This window comes from Odontesthes bonariensis, chromosome 10 (genome assembly GCF_027942865.1).
Source record: "Odontesthes bonariensis isolate fOdoBon6 chromosome 10, fOdoBon6.hap1, whole genome shotgun sequence".
NCBI lineage: Eukaryota > Metazoa > Chordata > Actinopteri > Atheriniformes > Atherinopsidae > Odontesthes > Odontesthes bonariensis.
In genome coordinates, this window is record NC_134515.1 from 11,137,395 (window position 1) to 11,149,382 (window position 11,988).

The 11,988-nt window shown below is 40.3% G+C and overlaps 2 long non-coding RNA genes across 2 annotated transcripts; one reads left to right on the forward strand and one right to left on the reverse strand.

Moving 5' to 3' along the window:
* Positions 1-1,402: 1,402 nt before the first annotated feature.
* Positions 1,403-2,965, reverse strand: LOC142390196 (uncharacterized). The gene is made up of 3 exons (XR_012770435.1): positions 2,316-2,965; positions 1,774-1,992; positions 1,403-1,639 (listed from the first exon to the last, which is right to left on the reverse strand). It is a non-coding gene; the product is annotated as an uncharacterized LOC142390196 (long non-coding RNA).
* A 4,808-nt stretch (positions 2,966-7,773) lies between these two features.
* LOC142390197 (uncharacterized) lies at positions 7,774-8,180 on the forward strand. Its single transcript, XR_012770436.1, has 3 exons — positions 7,774-7,837; positions 7,940-7,966; positions 8,078-8,180. It is a non-coding gene; the product is annotated as an uncharacterized LOC142390197 (long non-coding RNA).
* Positions 8,181-11,988: the final 3,808 nt, after the last annotated feature.

Sequence of the window (11,988 nt, forward strand, 5' to 3'; positions counted from 1 at the left end):
TTCTGAAAATAAGGATGCACAAACTCACCTGTGCCTAGGATAAAAAGTCAGATTTGTCTGTCAACATGGGAAGTGAATAGATGACAATGTAAGTGAAAGAGTAATAAAGATGCTAAAACAAAAAACATATTGAGATAAGGACCTGGTTTATCTGAGACTGTTTGAGCCGGACAGCTGATTTAGTTGAAGTCTGAGGGACTGCAGTGAAGACCTGGGAGAGCATCACCAGAGAAGATGCAGTGCATCCTGATGTATTTGGGTCTGAGGCAGTCCCTGACTGCTGAGGTTTTAACATATTACTAAAGAAAATGATTTTGTTTCTTGTATCTGTCCAGTAAATGTATGAAAAACTTGATTGTTTGTTAACACTTTGTGTTAAAAGAGCTATGAAAGCCAATCAAAATAAAGTCGATACCTGTCACTTTGTGTGGTAACTGTTTTGTATTTTGTATCAAGCTCTCAAAAGTACTGGACCTGTATTACTCTACAAAATCAACTGATTTTCATGAAATTCATGGCTGTGGCAGAAGGAGGGAAAGGACCCAAAAGCCGACATCCATGAGGCTCCTGACAGGTCGGTGAAGAAAACAGGGACTTTATTGGTCGAACCAACTAGCACTGCTAGAGCAAGAAAAGAACAGCACTAATTATCAAGAATGAACAAGAAATCAAAACTCAAGGGAGTAGACGTCCAACAGAAGTCAGGTGATGATTCGCTAAATGAATTTAGGGGTAAAACAACAACAAGAAGTAAGCTTTACAAAGACACAACAGATTAGCATAATAGGAAGCAACACGAACTGCAATATGAACTAAAAAAACAGAACAGGACATCTGCACTGACCATCTGAAAATATGTTGAAGCGTTACTTTCATGAAAACAGTAAGTCATATTTCTTTACAGCTCTTTCATGATATTTTTACCTTTAATTTTCAGCTTACATGTGATTTGTTTTCAAACAAGAACAGAAAATGGGCTTTTTCACTCGCCAAAAATGTTCCTATCCCAGCGGTCATCGGGCGAGAGGCGGGGTGCACCCTGGACAGATCGCCAGTCCATCACAGGGCCACACAGAGACAAACGAGACGAACAACCGCACACGCTCACACTCACTCATAGGGACCATTTTTTAGAGACACTAATTAACCTAACATGCATGTTTTTGGACAGTGGGAGGAAGCACTACCAGGGGGGCAGCCGCCACCCCTGAAAAGGGGTCTGCCACCCCAGTGAAAAAATACCAACTGATGATTTAATGGATAATTATTGTTAATATCGTTTTAAGATCAAATCAAATGCAAAACAATCCGAAATCGGTGTCAAACTGCAGAATGTTAAATTTGAAAAAGAAACACGTCGGTGTGATGTGATAATCATGCTCACAAACCTTTTGTCCTTAATTTCTTTTATTAGGCTACTCACATTACAGACTGGTAAGGCAGCTTATTTTCAGAAATAGCGCAAATAACAGCTTAAAGTGTCTGCTGTAAAGTGTGTGGTGCAAATATGGACAATAAACAGTATGAATATAAACAATATGAACATAAACGGGCAACAGTGCAATCATCGAGAACAAGATGACCGGAGCAGGAACAGCGAAGGTGCATGGCACATCGGAGGTGCTCACTCAGTGATGTTCTGGGGGAACAAGACACGACATGACATTATAGCATGCACTTTCATCCATTGTAAAAAAAAAAAGAAAAAAAAGGTGTTTCAGAATGCGGTAGTGGTGGCTGTGTGTACAATAGGTGCATGGCGCATCAACTCACCTTAAAGTTTGTCCATCATGCGCTCAAACCGAGCTAAAAAGCGCTCCGTCTTCTGCTCCGTCTCCTCGTGGCGCTTCTGCTCCTTCAGGCTCTCCTGTATCAGGTAATCCATTATGGGATTGGACTTCCTACTTCTTTTTGGGGATGGGGATGACTTTAGAAACCGATCTTCGTTTTCGGCGCTAAACCTGATCAGGCTCTTTGTTTGTGCTTGAGTCCCTGTGAATCACAGTCACGTATATGAATACTTGTGATAATAGGTAGCGAAATGACGCACACGTCACTCAAAAGGAACTTCTCTGTGGTTAACCAAAGGCATTGCTTGTAAATAGTCGAGTTACAATTTAAAAAACGACAACTCTTTCGCAGCACCTTCACATGCATTGACCGATTACTCCATGTAAATAGCGACTTTTCCCATGCGTTTATAACAGAAAATAACTACACATTGCCACCATGTTAAACTCACACAATACACCAGTTATCACAACCTAAAACGGTTAAAACAGTTAAATTATGGCAAAAAAAATAGAGCTACTTACATTTGTGTGGTCCTTTCTTTGCTTCTGCCATGTTTAAAAACACTCGAGTTCTCCCGGTAGTCGCGTTGTAGGCCTACTCTGGGAGTGAGTAATGCGAGTGAGAGCGTGCAGGCAATACAATTAGGCGTCCACTATTCCGGCACGTCAACGTAACTCGCCGGATTGGATGCCTAGTTGTCGCCGTGTTGCTACTACAGTGGGTGTGTACAGAGGGGCGTGTGAAATGGCTCCGGGGGAAAGTAAATAACTTGTGATTTTAACCAACCGAAGTTTCTCCCTCTAAAAATTTGAGTTTTGGAGGGAAATGAATGTGTATAAATCGTCAGCAATGGAACATTATTTCATATTGTACCATGGATCCGGATCTGCGAGCGAGGAGAGCTGCTGTGCTGCTGCTGCTGCTGAGACACAGGAGATCACATGATCTACTGCCATTGGATAACGCACTCCGTGTGCCGTGGCAAATTTGCATAAAGTTTGGCCGAGCCCAACTTTTTGACTTGCCGCAGGTCCGCCGCTCGCCGTGCCGGAATCCCAGCATGCTTTGCGAGCACGGCGACAACGATCGGCCGGATTTCATTGAAAATGAATTGAATGCGTTGGATACGGCTTGACGTGCCGGAATAGTGGACGCCTACCCGTGCACCATGCTAGTTTCGACTGCGCAGGCACGAGAGAGAGAGAGAGAGAGAGAGAGAGAGAGAGAGAGAGAGAGAGAGAGAGAGAGAGAGAGAGAGAGAGAGAGAGAGAGAGAGAGAGAGAGAGAGAGAGAGAGAGAGAGAGAGAGAGAGAGAGAGAGAGAGAGATTGCTAGTGAAACCTGTGCGTATCTGTCCAAAGCGATGCTCTGTTCAACGAGCGTTCAAGGCGACTGCTTGTCAGGGGGCGCGCTGATTGGTCAGCAAAATAAGCCAATAACGTTCGGTGTGGGAGGGCTTCGATTTACTCTCTGACAGTCACCTAAGTTACCGCTCAAAACTGTGCATCCTGCGAAATGGCAGAGGGTGAATCCTCGAGTGAAAAACGAAAATATAAGACTCATTTTACAGCAGAATATACTAAAGTATATCCATGTGTAGTGAAGGTGAAGAATGATGACACCGTGGCGAGGTGCACTGTATGCAATAGTGACTTCAGTATTGCCCACGGCGGACTTAACTTGAAAACCTTCATTCTTTATTGTGTGATTAATGAAGAAATAAACTCAAGACTCATGAAATGGATGTTTGGGCTTCTGAATTAAATGATTTGCATAGACAAATGAACATGAATGTGAACTAGCAGATTCCCATTTATTCTGCTCGTCATGTAAATACAAGTTTAGTCTTATTTTCTAAATTAGTGACACTAATTTGTTGTTTTTATCTTTGTTCTGTCTGCTATTTATTGCTCTCAACGCCTGCCCTTTTCAGGATACTTGCACCCAAGCATACCTGTCACTGCGCGCCCACTCTCATCTGCTGATCACTCTTTTCTCCCTCATGCTGCTCACAGGCATACCAGAGCTGAGTGCTGCAGAGGACATGCGCTACCTGCGGGAGGAACAGAATGAGGCTGAGGCCAGGGGGCATTTTCCTCAACAGATCTCTGAGTGCGAGGAGAAGGGCTGGACTGTGCAGGCCAACTGGTGGCAGGCATAAAGTAGATTGCTTTGTTCCGAACAACCTCAACCCTGGAGGTGGTTAAATGTGTGTTTCTTCCTTAAACAACGCATCAAGGTGCAAACATATAGTCTATATAACCTCATCCAAATCTCTGTGGCTGCTTTGTTCTCTCTTGGAGAGTTTTGTGAACTCCTGCTCCTCCAATAAAAGCTTGTGGATTAAACATCTCCTGCTCCTGCGTCCTCCATTCTCTGGGCCTGACAGGACCACTGGACACTAAAACTTCATTCCAGTCTTAATTTTAGGAGGACTGAAACATTTGCACATTTTTTTTTTTTGCACCATCCATCATTCCTTTCATTATGGCAACATTTTCACAACACACCCACACAGATTCTACCATCCCAAAGCTTTATTCAGAGGATGGTATTCTCAGGGTAAAGAGCTTGTGCCACATGTGGCCTTTTGGTGAGCTCAAACTGAAGAGGCCTTGCTGGAGAGATTTCCGCTCTCAGCTCGATTGTGAATATGCTGCTTTTGAAAGGCTCGGAAATTTGCACACTGTTACCCTTCTGTTTTGTTCTCAATTGGTGTGTTTTGATGTGATTGATTTATGAACATTTATTCTCATAGAAGTGTTCGGGCACCCCATGTCACTATCACACTTTAAAATAACCCTCTCAGACAGACCACTCATCATACTCTGCATACTGTAAGAAAGCATTAAAAGTGGTTCATTTGGTCAAAAATGAGTCTTTTAGCTTTGATTTCTTTTTTTAAAGCTTGGTTTATTTTTCTAGTTTTCCATCTCATGCTCTGATACAGCAACCTTTCGTGTTGGTTCAAGGTTAACAACATCCACCACTAGATGGAGCTGTTATGTTAAAGTTTGCTCTACAACATAATAGGGGGGAAATACTTTGACCATTATGTGTAAATACACATCAATAAGCAAAAGTGAATCCTACAGAAATATTAGAAGTTGTTTTTTGTGCTTTTATTCAACAGTTTTGTTGTCTTCTAGCTGTTCTAACCGGACATTTACATACTGCAAATTAATAAAAAAAACAACAAAGAAATCTGATTGAATCATTTCTCATACATAATTTGGAATCACTGAAGATATTTTGGATGGAAATATGCACAAATCATCTCCATCTCTCCCTCATTGATGTGGGAAGAAGTCACAAAGATAAGTAGAACAGAAAGCCACGGTGAGTATACTGTCAAATCTGGATTACAGATACTGTCAGCGTCATATAAAGTGGATAAAAGATTAGAATATATGAAATATTCCTGGTATATTCCCAAATCTATGTAAAAGATATGGAACCAACATTATTTTTGATGGTCTTAAAGTTGTGGAGCTATTGCTGACTGCTTTTCAGGATGTTTCTCAGAAAAACTTATTTGACATTTTCCATGTCACAGTCATTTAAATTTAAATAATTATTTATTAATTACTTATTAATTTAAAGTAAAGGCAAGATGGGTATTTAATGGACCACATAGACTTAAAACTATAAACAAAGCCTATTTCTAATTTATCTCAGTGACAGACTGTCTTTAAAATGCTGAGTCCACAACGTCAATGTAGCACACTTTCTGCTCTGTGGGTGTGCATGTGAAAAATAAACATGTTCTTTTCATTCTGAGGTTTTATGAAGGTGGAATAAAGAATCCTGCTGTAAACACAGGTATCGAAATGAGGTAAATACAACCGCTGATGAACAACAACAGACACCGTGTCATTGTTTATTCAACAAAAACTGACACGGAAGCTGTTTTAAAGGCCCTAAAGTGAGGCTCTTATCTAAAGCTTGTAGGACCAACTTTAGCAGCAATAACTTATCAGTCTCTCACGTTGTTGCGGAGGAATTTTGGCCCGACTTTGTTACAATGCTGCCTGAGTTTTTTGCGGTTTGTGGGCATTTGTTTTTGACTGGACTGTTGCAACATCTAGACTCTTTTCTTTTTTTCAGTCATTCCAATTTCAGCCAAGTTTTGGCAGAACATCTTCACTTTAGCCTCGTCTGTCTGAAGGAAATTGTTCCAGAGAGGTTGGGTTTGTTCAGATACAACTTTGCAAACCAAAGCCGTGTTGCCAGGTTTTTTTTTTTTTCTTTTAGAGCAAAGAGGCTTTCTCCAGGCAATCCTTTCAAATAAGCCAAACTTGTTCAGTCTCCAAATTGTCTAAATAGTTTGTAAATGGCCTTGAAACTAGTGATGTGTCGGTCGCGAACGATCCGGCTCTAAGAGCCGGCTCTTTGAAGTGAACGACAGGAACCGGCTCCACAATGGGAGCCGTTTTGGGATCCTATTTGGGAGCCGTTTTTTCTTTTTTCTTTCAGTAACTCGCTGTCTCTCCGCCTCCCTGTCGTTGCGCTTCGCTGCCCCCCTCACTCTCCCTCTCCCTCCCTTAAACACCTTAAAACTTAAAAACTTAAAAACAAAAAGCTTAAACACCTGGTGTTTCTCAACGCCAATCGTCTTTGAGTGATTTAATACAGTGAGTTCTTCATCTTTAGTGGTTCAAAACTTGTGTTGTTCACATGTTTTTTATCCTTCATAGTTTTATACTTTAATTTAATAGCACTGTATTTGATATTTGTATTGTGGCACCTTTTTTGTTATGAAGCTGCTTTAGTAAGTCAAGGTCTTCTGTTACTTTTTTACCGTTAATATAAGTTTTATGGATGTTTTTAGGTTCGCGTTTTTGGCGCGAACGCACGACATAGTAGTAGCCTACAATAGAAGTAAATGCTATAGTTTGGATTCAAATAAAGAGCATAAGCTTACTACAACAGCTCTGTACTTTAATGCAGAAAGCAATTTTGTGGACAGGGAACACTGCCGTCCTGCCTGTAGGAAAACATTCACATAAGGGATACGTCTCTATTTACTAGAATAAAAGGTTGTTGTTGCAAACTTTATGGCTACTGTATGTGGATAGAACATTAAAATGTATTTTTAAAACATGGTTTTATTTATCTATTTTAGTCATTTTAAAGACTTTACCATCTAAAGTTTAGATAGTAAGCTATCGCAAAGACCGCCCTGGAGCCATCTATCTATGGCTCTGGACCGCCCTACTCAGTTTGAATTCCAAATAGTCTGCTGATTGGCCACCAGGTTGCGAGCGCAGTGAACAGGATCATTCCCTTTGGACGCAGCTGGGCACCTTTTGGATTCTGCTTGAGGACCTGTGATTCACTCTTGAAAAGGTAACATTCATTTTTGTTGACTAGTTAAAGTTGCACTATGTAGGATGGCAGTAAAGGCGTTTTTTTTCTTCTTCAAAATCAGTGAAATATGTGTTCTCCTAATCTCTTGGACTAAGCATACCACTTTATTAGTGCAGCTTTCATTCATTGTTTCTCCATTCATTGTTTATATAGCATATCATTTGAACCAAAGATGAAATGGAATAAGTAAAATAGGCTACAATAAAATAAGTTGTTGTTTTAAATTCAGTTAAATGCAGACACACTCAAGTAAGTCAAGGGCCTATTGATAATGAGTTCCATTGTTAGGTGAGCTATACACTATTTGCTATGCACTATATTGAAACGGTTCATATTTTTTCTATGCATGGAAATACAGTTTTGTTCTACTTGCTGAAAAATCATCTCCTCACACAGATAACTACAAGCTGGCAGAGAAGAAATATGAGCAATATATGGTCAATTCCTGCACAGAGACAGATGATGGCACAGCCATTAACCAGAAAAGAGTGCGCAGGCCCCCCCGGGGATATTCCTCCAGTGAGGGTAAGGCCTCTTCAGTACAGACTGAATTATGTACAAAATTAAATAAATGTTTCCCTGTCAGTACAAATGATGGTCTTTCGTTGCAGATGAGTCAGCTCTTCAGCCAAGGAAGCAGGCCAGGAATGTGGGTCGATGTGAAAGCCCAGTTGGTAAGTTTGTCAAATAATTTTGCGTATCTTGGTGCCAACATCACAGAAATCACCCATTACATGTTATGTGACTAATCTAATTGGTTCTTTTTTTCTTTTCAGAACAACACATTCCTTCACCATCATCATGTAAGCGTTTTCCCAATTGTGTGATGTATTGGCATAGGCTTCTGTTTTCAAATTACATTCATAAGAATCTCGCCATAACATAATTGACATCTGTGTCATCTTTCTATGCAGGGCCTCAGAGCCGTGTAGCCGCCAGTCCCTCCAGCCATGCACCCAGCTGTCAGACGGGTGAAGACTCGGATATTGAGGAACAATCACTATTCCCGGAAGTCGAGGGTATATTTGCTTTGAATTATATATTTATACTATCTGATTACAAGCTCCTAACCAAGAAAGCAAGCTAACAATTTTCTTTTCAAAAACTTCAGGAATGACCCATGGCGATGAGCGGGGGGCATCAGGCATGGCTGTCCTAATAAAGCGTAAGCACTTGATACACAATTGATGTTCACACAGCAAAAGTGTTTTGAGTGTAAAACTACAATGAATTTCATCTCAATTCTACCTTTAGTTATGAAGGAACAGAAGGCCATCCAGTTTCAAACAAGAAGAAGTAAGTACTACATGCACACATTTTCACATATAACAAGTATATTAATTTAAAAAAAATAATATCAATTCTATAATAAATACACCTAGCAATGGAAGAGCACATGGGGCGTGTGACCAGAAGGATGGAGGCTATCGAGAGGAGGATTGAGGGTTTGGAGAAGAAGTCGGACACGTTGGAGGCTGCTGTTATCTCCAACCCGCCTCAGCATCAGCCTCCTCAGCAGGAAGAGGTCCTGCTGAGTCAATGTCAAACAGTGGAGGAGCTGGAGGAGCTAGACAGGAGTCTGGCCCAACCAGAGAGAAAGAACCAAATGGTAATTAATTGGTTATAATTATATATGAAGATGTATGCATGTAATGTGTTTAATTTGAATAATGAAAGTAGACCACATAAGCGCTGCATTTGTTTTCACTTCATTTAATTTGTTTTGTCTTTTTCTAGAAACGTTTCCTGGGAAGCCTGGGTGGGGCGAATCCGGGGGCCGCCGTTCGGCGCATTTTACGCCAGGTGGCAACTAATCAGGTCCTGGGGGAGTACAGCCTGAGGGGGAGGAGGGCAAAAAAGCCCTTCCAGGGCCTGGCCCTGTGCAACGTTATTACCGGTAAGTTTAACAGGTATTTTTTCCAATTCAGTGTTATGCCAAGTTTGATTGAGGTTTAAATGTGTAACTTTTTTTTAACTTTCATTTAACTTCATTTCATTTCATTTGTAGAGGCCTGCATGCAGAACTACCCGCTAATGAAGGTCGCTGACATTGAGGAGTGCATTAGCCATGCACTGAAGTTTGCACAGAAGGTAAATGTAAACTTTAGTCTGTCATATCAATCTCTGAATAGTCACATTAATGAAATGAAATATTGGTACTAAGTTGGATTAAACCGTTTCATATTCTTTTTAGGCCAGCTCCTCAAGACGGAACCACAGACTGAACCACACACCAAATACCACCACCAGCACCAGCACCAGCACCCACACCCATTTTTGAAGTTTTTTATTCTTGTAGTTAATTGTATTTTATTCATATTGTTTTTTTTGTTTATATTTTATTACAGTTGTTTTATTCAAATAAAACCATGCACCCACACCCATTTTTGATGTTTATTCTTGTATTTAACTGTATTGATTTGGTATTAAACATTCTCGTCCTGCAACATTTGCCATCACTGCTTAGCTCTGAAGTAGGGGTGTGACGAGATCTCGTGGCACGAGATCTCGCGATATTAAACTCTGCGATATTTCTCGTCGCTTCAAAAATCTGTATCGTGATTTTTTTTTTGCTTGATCACTTATTTATTTATTTTCATTACACCAGAGACGGTGAAAACTAAGAAAATCTTTGATTAGGCCTACACTACAAATGTTGTTAAGAGTTATACATGCATGTGCAACTCATTTAAATAATAGTCTGTTATCCAGCCAGAGAATGTGGACATGCTAATATTCTTAAAAAAGAACATGGCTGTGTAGTTGCAGCAAATTGACAGTCAGTGACATACTTGTTCAGGTTCTGTTTGCACTATTTGCACTCTGTATTGACAGAGAATAACTTTTTGTTTTGCATATAATATTGTTTGCACTTGAAAAAAGGAGAAATAATTAATTTTATTTATTTTATTTGAACTTTTATACATTTTTATTTTTATTTCAATTTGTAGAGGAAGAAGTTTCAAAGTTCATGCTTACATCATGCATGTTGTTAAGAGTTATAAATGCATGTGCAACTCAGTTAAATAAAAGTCTGTTATCCAGTCATAATTTGTCATTTTAGTTTTCTTAAAATATCGTATCGTATCGATCTCGTGAACCCAATATCGTGTATCGTATCGTCTCGTGAGATGAGTGTATCGTCACACCCCTACTCTGAAGTAAATAGTTGTTGTGCATTTTTACAAACTAGAAATACGACAACATTGTGGGAAAGAACCCAAATATGTAATCAACAAGGTTACTAGAATGTACATACATTCTAGTAACCTTGTTACAGAGAACGGAAATAAAACGTTTGACTTTGGTTCTCTAAAGGTTTGGTTATAACCAAACCAAAATCTACTACTTAAAAACGTTCCCTTTGGTTGTATAGGGGAACCAACACATAATAAACAAGGTTGGGGGAACCTCATGAGAACGTCTAGGGAACCAAATATCTAACCAACAACGTTGTGGGAACCATATGGGAACGGCAAGGGAACGTAATGGGAACCACACACATAACGTTCTGGGAACCAAAATTAAACTTTCCTGCTAACCAAATTAGAACTGAAAAAAAAAATAAATAAATCAACGTACTCAGAACCTAAAAACAACCAAGGGCTAACGTTCCAGGAACATTCTCGGAACGAAAAATTGTTAGTAGGGATCCCGCAACTGTTCACATCACTCACCTGTCAAAATGGACCCAGAGGTGGAGAACCTTCGGTTTGAGGTGAAAGGAACTCTTTTTCAACTTACAACAGACCAGCTAATGCAAATCAGTGACTTTTTGAAAATATCAGGACCAAGAAAACATTATTGGCAAAACTAGAAATGCTCTTGTGTCCCACATCATCAAATATATTGAACGTGATTCGCTGAGTGAACTGGAAGACGAAGGTATGTCAGAACTGTTGTGCATTGGGGACATGATAAACACCTTGCGAGAAGCTAGAAAAGACTACACGCCAGGAAAAGCAAGAGGAAATGGGGAACAAGAGAAATTAATGAGAGAACTAGAGCAGCTAAAACTTATGGTACAACAGAAGGAGACTGAAATGCAAATGCAAGAACAAGCTAACAAAAATGCACAGAGTACAGTGAACAGTGAATTTGTCCGAGTTCACAATGCCTCTGCCTGCGCAAACAGTCCACCATGGCGCAAAGACTATAAAATTTCAGGTCAGATTGGCGAACCTGGACAAAAGGACAGACTTACCTTCTCCAGCTTGGCTCGCCAAATTGAGAACGGTCTCAGTAAAGGGTAGAGATGGGATTTATGGCTCTTTTGGGGGATCCGGCTCTTTATGGCTCGTTCCTTTCAAAGAGCCGTTCAAAAAACTGGCTCATTTGGCTCTTTTTTTTTTTTTTTTTTTTAAAGTATTTTAGGCTTATAATCAATTTCCGCCATGTCCGCTCGTACCCATGGTTACTCCAAAGATTTTCTTAGTCCTATTTGACCGTCTCTGGTTACTCCACAAACGCAAAGTCCTGCACACATCTGGGAATGCGGCAGAAATCATACATATTAGAAGAACTGTAATTTTAACACGCCATCTCCATTTGAAATCAAATGTAGCATGCTTGAAAACATAGTATGTAGAATCTTGGATGTTAAGTTGCAGTATTTGATCAATGAATATGGTTCGTTTGTTATTGCCATTTTATAGAATTCTGAGAAAGCCAAGTTTCCCTTGACTTCCACTGGGAGGCACCAGTAGCCAGTAAATGGCGATGCACGCATTGTAAATAACCACTGCTCACTCAGACACTCACTGCTCATGTGAAGGGCACGTGCAAGCTGCCTGCGCCCCCTACCCCCCCCTAGTCGTAGTTGTCC